Source organism: Pinus tabuliformis, chromosome X (assembly GCF_031772625.1).
Source record: "Pinus tabuliformis cultivar Carrire ecotype Pingquan chromosome X, CPIR1, whole genome shotgun sequence".
Lineage (NCBI taxonomy): Eukaryota > Viridiplantae > Streptophyta > Pinopsida > Pinales > Pinaceae > Pinus > Pinus tabuliformis.
In genome coordinates, this window is record NC_142308.1 from 579,532,119 (window position 1) to 579,549,869 (window position 17,751).

At 39.4% G+C, this 17,751-nt stretch overlaps 1 long non-coding RNA gene across 1 annotated transcript in view; it reads left to right on the top strand.

Annotated features, from left to right (window-relative positions):
* The window catches only part of LOC149141335 (uncharacterized), a 98,163-nt gene that overhangs the window by 251 nt on the left and 80,161 nt on the right, over positions 1–17,751 (top strand). The window lies entirely within an intron of this gene.

Sequence of the window (17,751 nt, forward strand, 5' to 3'; positions counted from 1 at the left end):
CTTGCCTAGTTACAGTAATTTTTTTAAAGCTTGCACTGGCATTGGACTGATAATTCTTTCATCTCAAAATCTATTTCAAGTGTTTAAGTGCACCTGTGTTTAATGCAATTAGCAGTTGCTAACATGGGTTCCTAAATTGTTCGTCAATCTAACATTAGATTTGGTCCTAAATCTAACTCTAGAATTTGGGCTTCAAATCTTAAATAAAATGGAATCTAGAAACCCAAGGAAGTAGGAGACAACTTGGCAAATGTTTGGAAGCTGACTAGGAAATAGGAGGGCCTGATTTTAATATTAATTTTAAGATATGCTGTTGCAGTGGAGTATTTCTCTCGTCACGTGGTGGTGGGCTGGCCTCAATATTCTCATACACATTGCTCTTCAATTTGATACCAATTCTTTCTTTCGGGCACACAGCTTATATACCATTATTAAATGGTCCATGCGTGCAAGCTACGGTGGCTCAGTCCGTATATGACAACTTGGACGACTTCTGAGCGGAAGGAGTTACTTCCTCCAGAGATCACACATAACTGCACTTCCCCTCAGAAGTAGTCCAAGTCGGATTGAGCCACCTTAGCTTGCACGCATGGACCATTTAATAATGGTATATAAGCTGTGTGCCTGAAAGAAAGAATTGGTATCAAATTGAAGAGTAGCTTCCATCTCGCCAAGATGATGCCTATTCCACTTCAGATCTCTCAATGCACTTGGCTGCCAATTCTGCTTTGTCTTTTCAATTCTGCTTTGCCTTTTCAATGCATTGTATGAAGATAATAAAATTATTAAAGATACGGTGATAAACAACAAAATATTACCAAGAAATTGCCATTAACCAATGTCCAGGATGGTTAATGACAACTTATGGGCATATTAGGATGTTTTATTGCCATATCAGACAATAGTTTTATTAACTTTCTACCATGACAGTCAAGGCCAAAGCTAGTTCTGGTGGCAAAAACCCAGGATTATACCAATAGGTTATGATTCCAGAGTTTTACACTTCATGCCCTATGCCTACAGAGCTATGATCCCCAGTATTACCTGCTAATCTGATTGCAATTGTCACATTTTCCAGGAAAATGTAGGAAATATTGTGGATGACTCAACCCATGCCTTTGTTGGTCTTGAGTCTCTAGATATTGATGACCGTGAGTAGTCATTGTTGGATCACATGGCAGTGTTTATTCAGACCTTGGAGCTGGAACCTTTGCCTACTATCAAATTCCTTCTGCTATCAAATTCCTTAAGCTTTAGTTTGCAAAGATTGTTTTATCACTGTCTTATAGATTCCCTCAGCTTGGGTGAATTGACCATGCCATAATAATCACTATGGCTACCACAGCATTATTTTGTCACTGGGCAGTGACATATATATCGATTTTCCTTTATAACTGAGGAAAATATTTATCATATATGTCACTGTGCTAATGTTGGAGCTAGGATCTTTGCCTGCTATCAAATTCCTTAAGCTTTATCATATATGTCACTGTGCTAATGTTGGAGCTAGAATTTTTGCCTGCTATCAAATTCCTTAATCTTTAGTTTGCAAAGACTGTTTTATCAGTGGCTTATAGATTCCCTCAGCTTGGGGTGAATTGACCATGCCATAATAATCACTATGGCTACTACAACATTATTATGTCACTGCCCAGTGACATATATGTCAATTTTCCTCTATAATGGAGGATAATGGAGGAAAATATTGATCATATACACAGCCCAATGACATAATAATGTTGTGGTAATGACTATCCAAATAGAAAAACTATTATTATTATCTCTCAATTCACTTTGTTGCCACTTCTTCGCCTTTTCAATGCATTGTGAAGATAATAAAATTATTAAAGATACTCAATAAACAACACAATGTGTACCACTAAATTGCCATTAACCAATGTCTAGGATGGTTGGTTAAAGACAACTTATGGGCATATAAGTACGTTTTGTTGCCATATCAGACAATAGTTTTATTAACTTTCTACCATGACAGTCAAGGCCAAAGCTAGTTCTCGTGGCAGAATTCTAGGATTATACCAATGGGTTATGATGCTAGAGTTTTACACTTCATGCCCTATTCTTGAGTCTCCAGATATTGATGACCATGAGTAGTCATTGTTGGCTCACATGGCAGTCTTCATCCAGACCTTGGAGCTGGAATATTTGCCCTGCTATCAAATTCCTTAAGCCTTAGTCTGCAAAGACTGTTTTATTACTGGCTAGAAAGTGTATTATAGATTCCCTCAACTCAGGGTGAATTGACCAAGTCATAATAATCACTATGTGTACCACAACATTGTTATGTCACTGCACAATGACATATATGATTGATTTTCCTCTATAATAGAGGAAAATATTGATCATATTCCCAATGACATAATAATGTTGGGGTAATGCATGTCCAAATAGAATTGTTATTATTATTATTATTATCTCTCAATGCACTTGGCTGCCACTTCTACTTTAACTTTTCAATGCATTGTGTGAAGATAATAAAATTATTAAAGATACTCAATAAACAACACAATATGTACCACGAAATTGCGTGTAACCAATGTCCAGGATGGTTGTTTAAAGACAACTTATGGCTATATAAGTATGTTCTATTTCCATATGAGACAATAGTTTTATTAACTTTCTACCATGAAAGTCAAGGCCAAAGCTAGTTCTAGTGGTAGAAGCCCGGGATTATACCAGTGGGTTATGATGACAAAGTTTTACACTTCATGCCCTATGTCTACAGAGCCATGATCCCCATATTACCAGTTGCCACATTTTCCAGGAAAGCGTAGGAAATATTGTGGATGAGTCAACCCCCCCCTTTCTTGGTCTTGAGTCTCAAGATATTGATGACCATGAGTAGTCATTATTGGCTCACATGGCAGCATCCAGACCTTGAAGTTGGAATCTTTACCCTACTATCAAATTCCTTAAGATTTAGGTTCAAAGACTATTTTACTACTGGCCAGAAAGTGTGTTAAAGATTCCCTCAGCTTGGGGTGAATTGATCATGTTGAAGAATCTAGGGAAAATAACTGTAGTGTGATTCTTCTTGACTTGATAACAATTTGTGGAGTCTTTCTATTTTTCTTGTTAACTTAATCTTCTTCTTCTTATTAATGCATGTGTGTGTACTTCATCAAAATGCTATAAAAAAGACATAAGAACAAGAACACAAGATGTTGGCTCTCTGGGCCAAAACCTCTCTCCTCTTGAGAGTAAAACCCTTTAGTAAGTTTCTCTTATAGAAGCTTCTTATTGATTAATGCCAAACCATAGACCCTTGACTAGAATGCCCTCCAAGCACAAGTCAAGTCCTTCCTCCTTTTTTCTCATTGTTTCCCGACACTTCCATCTTCGTTTCCCTTCGTCCTCCTTCCAACTATTGTTAGAGCTTGTTGCACTTTCTCTAGAATAGATTGCTTGATGAAACCCTTTTCCTTATGATGATCCCTTCCTTCTCTTCACCAACCAATGAAGTTGTATGACTGTAATGGGAGGGTTGTTATGAAAGAAGAAACAACCTCCTTACCTTCGCACGTGTGACTGTTTTCCTTGTGATGTTGATCTCCTCCTTCTTAGCTTGAGAGAGTTCCTTCTTCGCTTGAGTGAGGGACCTTATAGGCATACTTAGATTTCCCAACCAACTAAGTTATGTGACATTGATATTACTGCTGATATGACCGCAGACACTATCCTTCATCTTCTCGCAAGTGTGACTGTATTTACCCTAGAAGACATCCTCCAACCTTCGCTTATACTTTCCATTACTTGGTTGCACTAGAGGCTTCTCTTCTTCGCTTTCTCTTCACCTTAGATTCGTCTTCAGTACTTGCTAATATCAGAGGAGTAAAAGCATTTTGATGGAGTGGAAAACCTCTATATATAGAGGACTATAACTCCTTTTAGGATGACTAGAAGGCCGACTTGAGGACAATTTTCAGGCCGACTTGTTGAGCTTGCTTCAGATGGCTTCTTTGGTGGTGTAACATGCTTGAGGGAGTTTCTTTGATGGTGCCTTTGCATAGGAGGGGACTTGACTTTTCTGGGAGGTGACTTCTTTGACTCTTATACACAATGTAGCATATCTTTAACGTCTTTACCATAATTATTTTGACCTTTTGACTTACCTATAGTGCTTTAACACGAGCTAGACCTACTTCAATGAGAAAGAAACTCATTGACATATATTATAAAAATAATCTTTCTTTTCTTGAATAAATACAAATGTCAAAAGTACATTTATGAAGACCGAGCCTAGTTACATTTCCTTCAACACTCCCTCTTAACTAGGGAGGTATTCATACAATATTACAAGGTGTTTGGCTATCATCAATTTCTGAAAAATTTACATAAGAGAAACTGGATTTGAAATCCATCTATTATAGCATCATATCAATCAACATTGTCATAGCGCAAGGGCTTGATTAACAACCCCATCTCTTCATTAGATCATGAGCTACAATGCTAGCGAGACCAATGATTTATAGACACCTTCATCATTGTCTCTCAAGGTACATACCCACCCAGGTGTTCACTGAGTATGACCTTCTAGGACTATTCTTATCTTGGGTTCCCAACCCTCAAAGAATATCAGTCCTCTTGCCCACTCTTGTCTTGGATTCCCTACACATCCTCAAAGAGTATCAGATGCGTGATGATTACCCAATCCTCCCATTCTTTCTTCCCAAGTGAAGACAAGAATGTTTCGTCTATATTGTGTCTATATTTCCCTTCATTTAGACTCGTCTAGTGCATGACACTTGAGATGGAAGAACACAAATGCCACTCCTTTGTAATAAGGGGTGATCCAAAACTCCCTCTTGATTAAGGACTTGTTAGAGCTCCCTCTTAACTAGGGACTCTTTCATTCATCAACAACTTCTTCATGGGTCCTTGAGCTGCTTGATCTCCTTCCTTTCTTTGATATCATGAAGTCTTTGTTCAAACTTCTTCTAGGTAGGGCACCATCCACTGATAACTTTCCTTCCTAGTTTTTCATGTCATTTCTTCCTTAGTGGACAGTGTTGGGTAGCAGAGGCCTTGCATAACAATTTTGGGGCTTACAGCCTATAAGTTAGGACAATAATATTGTAAATCTCCGAAATGTAATAGTTCAAGTCAAAGGGTTGTCCACCGAGGAATAATATAGAATAATAGGAAGTAAGTTGGCCTACCCATGGTTCGCAAACCATGGGAATGTATAAATAGAGCGGGGCTCTGAGGGTAGAAGGAAGTTCTTGTTTTTGGGATGAATCTTAGTGCTATGGGTGTGTGAAGATAGTATTTTTTGCGTCTGTAAGTTCAAGTCAAGGGTGTTGGTAGGTAGATAGAGGATCTGTAGTTGTGTGCGGAGAGGCCTGCTAGAGTCCGAAATTGTGTGCACGGACCCCTGCAGGTGAGTGTGCAGGGCAGATCTGGTTGTATTGAAGAGAAGATCAATAAAGATAAGAATTTCTGAGTCATTGTGTGTTTTCTCGCAAATCTGTTTATTTCTTATGTTTTGAATTTATGCATCATCTATTATAATTGTGTACATGGGGTTTTAAGTTTAAATCTTTGCTTAAAGATGGTAATAAAAAGCTCAGATCTGTAATACTTTGGTTAGTAAGAAAGTGCATCAGCGTTGATCTACGTGAAAACCTGATAGCCACACCAAGTGGCACAAGGCCACAGAACGATTCGCAACCCCTCCAGACCACATCAAGACATCCCAAGGGTGCAGAAGCCTGGTTCCAGCACCCTCCCCTGCTACCTCCGGTGAGACCTTAGTCTGCGCTCCACGGGCTGTTGCCGAAAGGGCCACTAGTTGCGAGATTTGTTTCGCTAATAACTTTTCTGAACTTGGGCTAGGGCCCAATAAGCCAATAGACAATGTCTTTTTTCCGTACATGAGGTTTTCTTATCATCTAGCTACTCCTTTTTCATTTGTCCATGCTTCAGAATACTCTTGTCATGGATGTTGCATTGCATATTCTTATTTACATGCTTCGACCTAGTAGCCCATCATGACTTCATCCTGATATTTCTTCAACATTTCTTTTTCTTTTGCTTGATGGCTTCTTCATCACGACACCTTTATAGAGTAGAATCAGTTATCTACATACTAAATATATCCAAGGCCTTCATAAGTGTTAAGGGTCCTTCCTTCCTTTGTCAGTGTTGTCCTGCCTTCTTTAGGGAGATATATTCAAAGTATCTTGTCAGATAGTGATTCTTGGTGATCATGGTGTTCTTCACATGCTTGATCTTTTTCTTCATTTGCTTCTTCTTGGATAAATAGGTCAACCATCTTATTCTTCTTGTGAGAGCATTTCTCTATTGCTTTCTTCCTGGACCAGTCAACGTTTCTTCTTGCTTCATAGTCAACAATATTATACTCCTTATGTGAGCATATTCTTTTGTTGACCTTCATTGCATTGTAGTACATGCCTTCGAGCATGTCCCTCGTGAAAGAGAATCGTTCATACTTGATCATGTTATAGAAATATTACCATGACTCAATAATATACAAATGATAATATGAATAAACTTTGATGCATACATACCTCATCTTGATTCTCCTTTGATCATCTTAGCTTCACTTTGTTGTCCTTAGTGTGGCCCTTCTTGCTTCATCTTAGCTTGCCTGCATATCATCCTTTTCTTGAATCCCATGAATGGGATTCCCGATGAGACATCTGCTTTGGTTCATGAACCTTCTTTTGAAGATTCCATTATAGGATCTTAGAGACCCTTACCTTGCAAAATTTTCTTTTCTTTTGATGATGGAGGTTTTTTAAGATTCTTAATCATGATCAATCTTCTTTTATCATGGATGAGGTCCTATACTAGGTTTTCTCCTTCTATATGAATATCTTGAGCTATATATACCATGCTCTTATATTCTATAAGATATTTCTACCCATGCATTTTTATTCTCATTATAAATGTTACATCTTCATGGGTATCTAGAACTCTATGTACTTCATGTTTCTAGATTCTAGAAGACGTTTCTAGTAATGAAATTTTATTTTATTCCTACATGCTCCTATCCTACTCAAAACCTTCAAAGAAGAGTTGAAGTAAATATTTTGTCTTAGTCATAGTAGATATTAGACAGATCTTCCTTCTTTTGCTTCTTTTCTTCTTCTTTCACCTCTTGAGTGATGTGATTTGCTTCCCTCTTTCTTTTGTTGTTGTTGTTGTTGTCCTTCTTAAGCTTAGGAAAATTCCTTTTGTAGTGTCCATATTCTTGGCATCCAAAATAATGGATTTTGGACATGTCTTTGTTTCTTTTTCTTTGTGGACCAAGTGTGCCAAATTTTCAATTTCTCTTGGCCATGGTAGCAAATGCTTGCTCCTTTGATGCCACATCTTCCTTTCCTTTAAGTATTGTTTCCTTTGTCTTACATAGAGACCAAATTTCATTGGGTGTGGTTGCTTCCTTCTTGGAATATATGCTTCATGTGAAGTTGCCCCAATCCTCCTCGGCATATATGCTTCATGTGAAGTTGCCCAAATCCTTATGTAGAGCATTGAGTACTACAGTTGTCATTTCTCTATCAGACATGACTTCCCCAAGATCTTGAAGTTGATCTCTAATTTCAGAAATTTTCATGAACTAGGGAGTTATTCCTTCCTTTGTTATCTTCATCTTGTATAGTTCATTCCTTAGATATATTACTTCTCTGGTTATGGATACCGAGAACAGCTCTACTAGCTTATCATAAATTTCTTTTGATGTTTCAAATTTGAAGACATAAGGAATGAGAGAGTGTTTGATTGATTCTATTCGAATCATTTGAGCTCTTGTCTCATCCTTAGTGTACTTAGATAAGGCTTGAGTTTTTTCCTTAGTAGGGATAGTGATATTCCATTTGACATGTTCTAGAAGTTGCCCTTTGCTTGATGTGTCACCTTAGCTCTGATACCATGCTTAAGAATCTAGGGAAAATAAGTGTAGTGTGATTCTTCTTCACTTGATAACAATTTGTGGAGTCTTTTTATTTTTCTTGTTAGCTTAATATTCTTCTTCTTATTAATGCATGTGTGTGTACTTCATCAAAATGCTATAAAAAACATAAGAGGAAGAACACAAGATGTTGGCTCTCTGCCAGGGCCAAAACCTCTCTTCTCTTGAGAAGAAAACCCTTCAGTAAGTTTCTCTTATTGAAGCTGCTTATTGATCAATGCCAAAGCCTAGACCCTTGACTAGAATGTCCTCCAAGCACAAGTCAAGTCCATCCTCATTTCTACACTTTGTTTCTCGACACTTTTTTCTTTTGGCACTTCGCTTCCTGGCACTTCATCCTCCTTCCAACTGTTGTTGGATCTTGTTGCACTTGCTCTAGAAGATATTCCTTTATGAAACCCTTTTCCTTATGATGATCCCTTCCTTATCTTCACCAACAAATGAGCTTGTATGATTGTAATGGGAGTGTTATTATGACAACAGAGACGACCTCCTTACCTCCGCATGTTTCACTATTTTCCTTGTGATGTTGACCTCTTGCTTCTTCGCTTGAGTGAGGGGCCTTATAGGCCTACTTAGATTTCCAAACCAACTAAGGTATGTGACTGTGATCTTACTGCTGATATGACCAAAGAATGTCCCTCATCTTCTCTCACGTGTGACTATATTTACCGTAGAAGACAACTTACAACCTTCGCTTATACTTTCCCTTACTTCGTTGTACTAGAGGCTTCTGTTCTTCGCTTTCTCTTCACCTTAGATTCATCTTCCTTGCTCACTGATTTAAGAGGAAAGTCAATTTTGGTGGAGTGGACAACCTCTATATATAGAGGATTGCCCCTCCTTTTAGGCCGACTTGAGGACAATTTTCAATCCAACTTGTTGAGCTTGCCTCAGATGGCTTCTTTGGTGGTGTAATAACATTCAAAAACGTAAAAATTAGTATTTTTAAAAATACAATATTTATTTGAATAGATATAGAATTATGGAGTTTAGATAGATCTATTTAAATGTAAAACTAATAGAAGTTAGTTCTAATTCATAGTATAATTATCAATGAATGTCACAGTATAAATATCAAAGAAAAAATAAAATGGAAATGAAAACAATGGTTGCAAAAGAAACAAACTCACAAAAACCCACATTTTTATCCATTACACTCCATTGGGTTGAGACACATTCTACAGAGGCAATCCATGTATTTATCCATTACATTCCTTTGAACTAACACATTCTACATAGGCACATTCTACAACCTAGGTAGATATAGAAGTATCAATATGATTTAGTCACACCAAGTGGGTGTGAAAACTTTGAGATTTCTAACTTGAGGAATTTGATCATTTTTTAAGTATAACAGATTAGGGTCAATATGAATCTAAAATTACTTCACATTATTTTACAAAATACATCCATGTGATCTAACATTAGATCATATTTTGATGGACCTAAAAATCAATTTTGTAAAAAAAACATTAAAACATGAAAGCAAAAAAATATAGAAATCAAGAACATCCTGCATACCATCCCAAGAAGATAAAATTCATTAGCATAATCAAGGTGTGAAACCCAATCCCTACATTGAGATTATGAAACGCTACATAGTAAGCATTCCCATTCCTAGAGTCTATGATAGGGAGCCACACATATTGATGATTGAGCTTGGTGAGGTATCCAACCTCCTCCAGATAGGCCTTCATATTGGTCAATACCCTTCTCTTGGGAGTCCCAATGTGGATTAGAAACCTGGGAGAGATAAGGGAAGGAGTCCAAGGTGTCCTTCGAGTCCTAGGAGCCTTGAGCTAAGGGGACTTGAGCACAGAATGAAATACCAAGGACGAAGGATGACAAGTGTTGGTAAGTATCTGAGAAGATTTGTGGGATATCTGCCTAGGGCTAACAACATGAGAAAGAGAATTGGTAGAAATATGGTGGTGGGGAGAATGAGCATTAGGGGTGAAAGGGGGCGTGGCACCATCGACATGGGTGGTATTGAGACCAGTTCTCATTCTCCCTATGATTCCTCCATAGTCCCAGAAGGCACTTGCAACCTAAAGCTCCTCACAGAATCCTCAGATGAATTTTCTTCTTCCTTAAATTTTATGTTCTTTGTTATCATTCTCATAAAATAAAGCCTCCCCCAAGTAATCATCATATCCAATGCAGACAATTAATTGGGTATACAAACACATGCTACCCACATTCCTCACCTCACCATACATCTTTGTTCATGAGATTCTTCTTTTCCTACTTTGCATGGGCAGCTCCATTGTCATCGAGTATTGCAACACAATACATTGCCATCAATAGTAATGCGCTCAAAACAATGAAAAAGCTATACAAATGATGAAAAAAATGCATGAACCCATGACACCCCAAAATCTTATCCCATCTACCATATCTTATACTGGGAAGTTGGAACCCCATGGTTGTTGTAAGTATTTTTTTATGGTATATCTTATAGATATTTGCATGCAATCAAATGGTAATGATAGTATGAGCTCCTGCTATGCCTTCCACGTGTGACAAACGTGCAAGTCAAGAGGTACAAATTATTACTAATTCTATATGGTTGTATTTTCTTGCTATGGAGATGTTGTGAGCCTAAACTCCTGTGGTCTCCATGGACATAAAGAAATGGAGTCCTTGTTCTTAGATGCATGGCCATATCATTACTACATGTTTTTAAATTAATTTGTGAGGATTTCTGAAATGGTGGGTACCAAACACAAAAGGGAGTGACCAGCCTTGAATAAATTTATTGGTTTCGAAAGTAAAATAATGGTGGTCGCTACTCGTGAACAAATATATATATATATATATATATATATATATGTATGTACATATATACATATATACATACATATATATGTATGTATATATGTATATATGTATGTATATATGTATATATGTACATACATATATATATATATATATATATATATATATATATATAGATATATATATATATATATATATATATATATATATATATATATATATATATATAGATATATATATATATATATATATATATTTATATAATTTCAAACTTCTGATTTTCCTATATGCTCGTCATTATGACACTTTCCAAAATTATTTGAAAGTTACCAATGACGGGTTTATTTTAAAATAGACTATACTTTATGGCTAAAAAAATAAAAGACGTGTAAACGGGCATCAAATTTAACCCATGCAAGGGGTTCTCCAGTTTTCTTATTTTTTAAGCCTTATATATGTTCTAGTTGTACTCTGTTGACGGTTCTGGACCCACCAACATTCAGGGGATCACCCCAGTATGAAGTCCCAACTAGAACTCACATGGTTTTGTATGGGAGTCCCATCCGGTATGATGGCCCGGTTGCCATTATCTTAAGGATTTTCCTCAACTCTTGCTTGTCGGCATAGGAGAGTGGTTCACTTTGGCTTCGAGAAGTGAGGTTTGCGTGCTTGGTGAGTGTAAGTGTACTTGTGTCAATGGTTCTTTCACTGTGAGGCGAAGAAGGTGAAGATGAGTTCCAGGTTGAAAGGGATCAGTCCCAACTCGGCTAGGAACACACAACAGAAAGGAAATACGTAACTTATAGTGGAGCAGTCCACTCGGATGCGGTAGTCACAACATACAAGGTAAGATAACACGTACAATTCTCACGGATCAGTCTGAATGAGTGCAATGATTGTTACAAAAAGGTTCATGTGGAAGGTCTGTCTGATGTTCGGTAGAGCAGTCGACACGGACGGGACAACATTAACAGCATATACAACACATTTCCATTAATAGATTATCCATTACAACAAAATAATCAGTTTAGATGTAGAACACAAGTTAAAGATGTTGAAAATAATACTGAGAGGGGGGGTGAATCAGTATTATCAAGCAATTTAATAAATCTTCCTTATTTGATCTTTGAATTATTTTTGCATGTCAGTACCATAAAATAATGAGCATGAAAAACAGATAATCACACCAAAGAACACAAGATGTAAGGTGGAAACCCAATGTGGGTGAAAACCACCTGCTGCAATATGTCTCTATCTTCTTTCAATTTAGAAACTTCTTTTACAATGATTTTGTACTGGTGCAGTCCTTTACCAGTACGCAGGCTGCAACCTGCAGAGAGCTACAACTCTCTCTCTTTCTCGTTTTCCAGTCTACTCCTGGAAGGGAGCTACAACCCCCTACTTCTTTTCATAAAGCATCAGATGATCAACAAGTACATAACAGATATAGATTACTACAGATATCAGATCAGCAACAACAGAACTAACCCAGAACACCTTATCAATAGAGAAATTCAATCAACAGAACATCTTAAAACAGAGACGCAGTTTTCCTTTCTGTGGCCTGCGACCAGACGCTGTTAACCTTCTGCTACTCTGCGTCCACCCGCAGATATCCTTCTGCTCCGCTGCGTGCCCACGCACTGTTCCTTTGACTGCTCTGCGTTCTGTTGCTTCAGGGACGCACCCAAGGATACTATCGCGCCGCGTCTTTCGCTACAGAGACGCACCTGAAAACACTATCGCGCCGCGCCCTTCTGCTTCAGAGATGCACCTGAACCTTGATCGCCCTGCGTCCCCACACAGGTCTCTCTCTACTGTACTGCGTCTCGGTGCACTTGCCCTTTACAGTACCTGCGTCCCGGCGCACTTGCCCGTTACAGTATCAGCGTCCCGGCGCACTTTCCCTTCACTGAACCTGCGACCCTTCAGATGTAAATGATATGAAGACTTCAGAACAGACCCAAACAGTCAGATCTACAGATCTGATCATGCGCCATAGAGATCACAGTCCATTAGAAGATTCGCCCTCTTAGATCTGGACTAGATCTCACCAAATAAGATATTCAACCCAAGACACTTGCTCAATCCAAATGAACACCTTTGCTTTATATAGGCAAGCTCCTCCCCAAAACATGGAACAATACCACGAGCCGACACCATAGAAACACAAAACCGTCGGCTAGATACCACACAAGAAACCCCCACGTGCCTTGAAATGTGTGCACTGGGTAGACGCACCCCCTGAACGGCTGGCCGGCGTCCCTGGACGCGGGTTCTGCATGGTATACCTGCGGGGACGCACTTTCTGAACCGATTGTCTGCGTCCTTCTTAATTTTCAACAAACTGAGAGCCTTACCACTGGAGTTGCCATCAAGTACAACATCTGTAACATACAGTCATACCAGAAAACATAATGCCAACAAAAGAAACATGCATTACAAGTGTTAAAGATGAGTCTCACAACAAATACAATACATGTGTGAAAACGTATTGCCCTGTTGATAGGCTTCTGAATTAAGCAAAAGTTCCAAGACACATCATTACACCATACATCACTAACCTCGCCAGTAGGGCGTTGGAGCCACTACTTACTCAAAGAAAAGATTACAAGACTCTCTTAGCTATGTGGGAGGAGCTGAGGTGAAAATTCCTTTCATGTAGAAATGAGGGAGGTATTTATAGCCAAGGGTGAAACTGACCTTTGTGGTTCAACTACCTTCATGATCATTCGACTTCCATGACTTTTCGACTTACATGACTCTATGTTCGACAAGTAGGTCTCTTGGACTTCCAAGTTACATCACATTGATTGACAACAAGCCCATAGTGGAGATGTGGGCAACATGACTCATGACTTGACTCGAGATGACTTGACATGACAATGCTGGTACATTCATGCTGCTACCGGACTGCATGTCGAGCTACAATGCTGCTGAGTGATGGATGTCTTCATGGTGTATCATAGCTTCACCTCTGCATGGCGAAGTGTGCAAAGTCTTCGATGGTCCTTGGTTCACTTGATGAAGCATTTACATGGTGTTCCTTGCTTTCATGCTGGAAGCCTTCACAGGCTCACTTGTTCGCAAAGGCACATGTTCGTTGCATTCGTCCGCTTCACATGCTTCATTCGTTCGTCCATTGGTGAACCTGTCCATCTGCATGTGCTCCCTTCTTTCATCCCTTCATCGTCTTGGCATGTTTTTTGGTGTACATGTACCTGGAGTCACTCATTACGAGATGACATCAAATCCAAAACCTCCTAGTATACCATGACACATGATCATTTGAATGCCGGTGACTGGGAGAGGTAGTAGGGTTGTGATGCGGGATGATGGTTTAAGGGAAATACTGATGAAAATCGCATAAGAGTCACTCAGAGATGGAGATAGACAATCTGAGTTGACAGTGACAGTCTGCGAGGTCTCTCTCGGCTGGGAGGAAAAATTGCACAAACTTTGGGAAGGACTGTCTGGCTACAAGAGGGCAAGGTAGGCATGCTCTACGTATTTTCTGGAACGAACAACCAATAGGGGCTGGACATCCAAATTTACGCAATTTTCCAGAGGAATGGGTTGGGCTGAATGAAGGGTCAGCAGGAAGCGATTGCGAAGTTTTTCTAGGGAACTGCCTGGGAGACTAGCAGCCAAAACTGCTCAACTCCCAGAGGGAACTTACAGTTGGCTGCTGGGTCACTGGCAGCTAGAACTATGCAATTCCCAAATGGAACTATCAGTCGGCTGCTGGGGTCAATGGCAGCTAAAACTGCGTAATTCCCAAAGGGAATTGGCAGCAGAAACTGCACAATTCCTAGAGGGAATAGGCAGTTTGCTGCTAGGAGTTGTTGGCTGGGAAAATTGCACTTAGGACGAGAGGCCGACCTGCTGATCATCTGTGTGCAATTTCTAAGATGGGCTAGCTGATGGGAAGTGGAAGGCCTTCTCATGAGCACTGTGCAATTTCTGAGATGAACAATCAGTCGACTGTCTGGATGACTGACTCGAAAAACTACGTAATTTTTTGAAGGAGACAGGGATGGTCACTTGGTGTTTATTCGGCATGTCTGCGCAATTTCCTCAGTCAGTTGAATGGGGGAGGCCAATGGCCTCTATGCAAATTTTGAGGGGAGTTAGTCATGGGGTGACTGCTCGGTCTGACTGTCCGGGTGGCTAGCATGAGAGTTGATTGAGTTGCTTTCGGGCAGTGCAACTTGAAAGGATTAGGTTGGTGCTTCTGCATTGTTCTGGTTAACATTCAATCGAGTCAAAAGTAGGGTGATGGTCCAGTTGTTACTAAGGAGTCTAGTCATTAGAACTTCAGTAAAAATGACTAAGCGTGTGAATAGTCAAAAGATGCATAGGTGATCATACAAGCACACAGTCGCATGACTTGACGATGAAACGACCAAACCATTCAAATACATGTGTTCAACATGATTGACTGATGATGTAAGAGACAAGAACGACACTTGTGATTTATCATTCATGATCGAGGCGATACTTGCGCGACTGTGAATGTGACTCTGTGTGTGACTGTAACAGATTCTTTCATGGTGAACACAACAGACACATATGAAGCAAAGACTTTGAGCATAACCAGAACATGATCGCAAACATGACTTAGACATCAACATGTAGGGAATTGAATGCAATTAACAAGAAAGGTGAATGTAAAGACTCACACGAGCTCATGGAGTGAACCTGAGTGTGTGCAGTCATCAAGTGAAAATATTCAAGGGAGGCTCTGAAATTGGTGCAGGCCAAAATTTTGGACGGTGGTTGTAACCGCTACAACACTTGGAGACACACTGGTAGAACTCCAGCTTCTTTGTTTTAGTTCATTGCTAGCACAGGGCCTTGGTCTTTCAGGGAGTATTGAATTGTTGTGTAGGTTACTTTAGTTTCCCCAGTTACCCCATGGACATACATGGTTCATCCTTTGCCAACTTAGTCAAACACAATCAAAAGTTCAGCTTCGATCTCAATGTTTCGAATTTGGGAAGGGTAGTTTAGTTCACGAGTTGGAGATTTTCAGAGTATAAGTTTTCATCTCTGGTCTTGCTCCACTGCCAACAGGCCTCGACAGTACCTCGACAGAGTCATGCGGGAACACACATATTGCTCCATTGCCAGTGAGCCTGGTTAGTACCCTGTTGGAGTTGTATGCTTCCCCTCTTTGCGCATGAAGCCTTTTTCTTCTTTTTCCTTTGTATTTTTTAAGAGAACTGTGCATAGACTCTAATTTATTTTTGGGGCAGAAGAGGGATCCCGACTTATTGAGAGAAGAAGAGGTTGTTCCTTCAGAGAATCATGTAAGACCTCTGACATAGGTTTTCTCGTTTAGATTTTTCACCTTATCCATTTCTACTAGTTGGATTAGCTTAAAAACACAGAGAAAAAAGTTGAGTACAGGCATGGAGCTTCCCAGTGTGGACATAGGTTCACGGTTGGATCAAAGCTTCCCTTATAGACGGTTCATATTTTCTGTTAGGACTTCATTGACTGAAAGTTGTAACCAAGCACAAAGAAAATGGAAACAAGACGAGTCAAGTGCTATAGGGTCACAAGTTTCTTCAAATTTCAGCCACATACTCTATTCAAAAGCCATAATGTAGTAGTTGGCAGCACTTATTTCTGGAAACAAAAATAGTAATATATCAAACAAACGAAAAGAATTTGAATAAAAATAGTAATAATAATCAGATGAAATGAAAGCAAAGATAATAAGCAAAACAAACCAAATGAAACAAGCAACAAGCAAACTATGTACATGGCACGGGCATGGCCCAACCTACTAAAACTAGTGTTTGAGGACTTGGCCTTTGACAGGGAGATTATCAATCCTCCCATCAAGTGATTGCAAATGATATGTGTGTGAGCCAAGTTTCTCATGGACCAATGCTGGTCCACCGGGCTCCGCTACAGGAACCTGGTGGCATTCTAGAAGACCTTCAAGTGAAGGTAACACCACTGTTTCAAGTACTTTGTGCAACATGGGCTCGGATGATGGGATGATGGCATGGGGTAGTTGTTTTTATTCTGGGAAGGGTTCAAGTTTCTGAAGTCAATGCATAAGTGGATCTTCCCAAATTTCTTATGTCTAGGATTTAAATTAGCAAACCAAGTATGATGACAAACTTTGCAAGTAATCCAAACACTTAAAATGTTAGTCAATCTTTTCGGTGAAAGGAGTACAAATAACATGTATGTGTTACCTGTTCTTTGTTGTAATGGCTTGTCTTCTCCTTTACCTGGAATCTCATGTTGGATTGTTCGCATGTAGTGGGCACTCAGGTCATCATCTACTTGTGCAGACCCATCTCAGTATTGTTCGATCAAGTGGTAAACAATTAGTTGCTATTGTAGTGTGTAACTTGTACCGAGATTGGTCATCTTCGGATCATGGTGGGTTCCCAGGTTGCCCTATTCGTTCATGGTGTTGGTCGTTCATGTGTTCAACACGAGTGCTTTAGCATCATAGTTTGTGACTTCAGTATTCAAAAAACTTCAAATCATACATGGTTCATTGTTTTGGATGGTTGAGATACACCGGTCCTTGAGCCATTATGTGTTCCTAATTTGCCAAGACTCATGGCCCACAACTTGTCTGTATATGGACTGTTCGGCGTGCTAGTACTGCTACTACTACTGTTGTTTCTACTACTGCTACTATCAGAAAAACAAACTATACAAGTTTCATTATCATCAGTTGGGCAAGGAAGGAGTCCCATCTGCTTGTCTGATGAGGTTGGGGTTCATCATGTAAGATAACACTCCAATGTATTTTCCAAGAAGAAGTTGCCAAACATGAGTTTTTCAAAGGCCAATGGTTCCTTCTCACCATTAAGGGGAGTGACATTGTGTTTCATATACCTCTCCGATAACACTTGGATTTGGTTGCATCTGCCCTTGTACATAAGGCACATGTGAGTCTAGTCCGTGGAAAAGTATCCATCTAGCTTGATGGACTAATCTTTGCTCAGCAGCAGACCATATGCTTCCAATATGTCTACAAC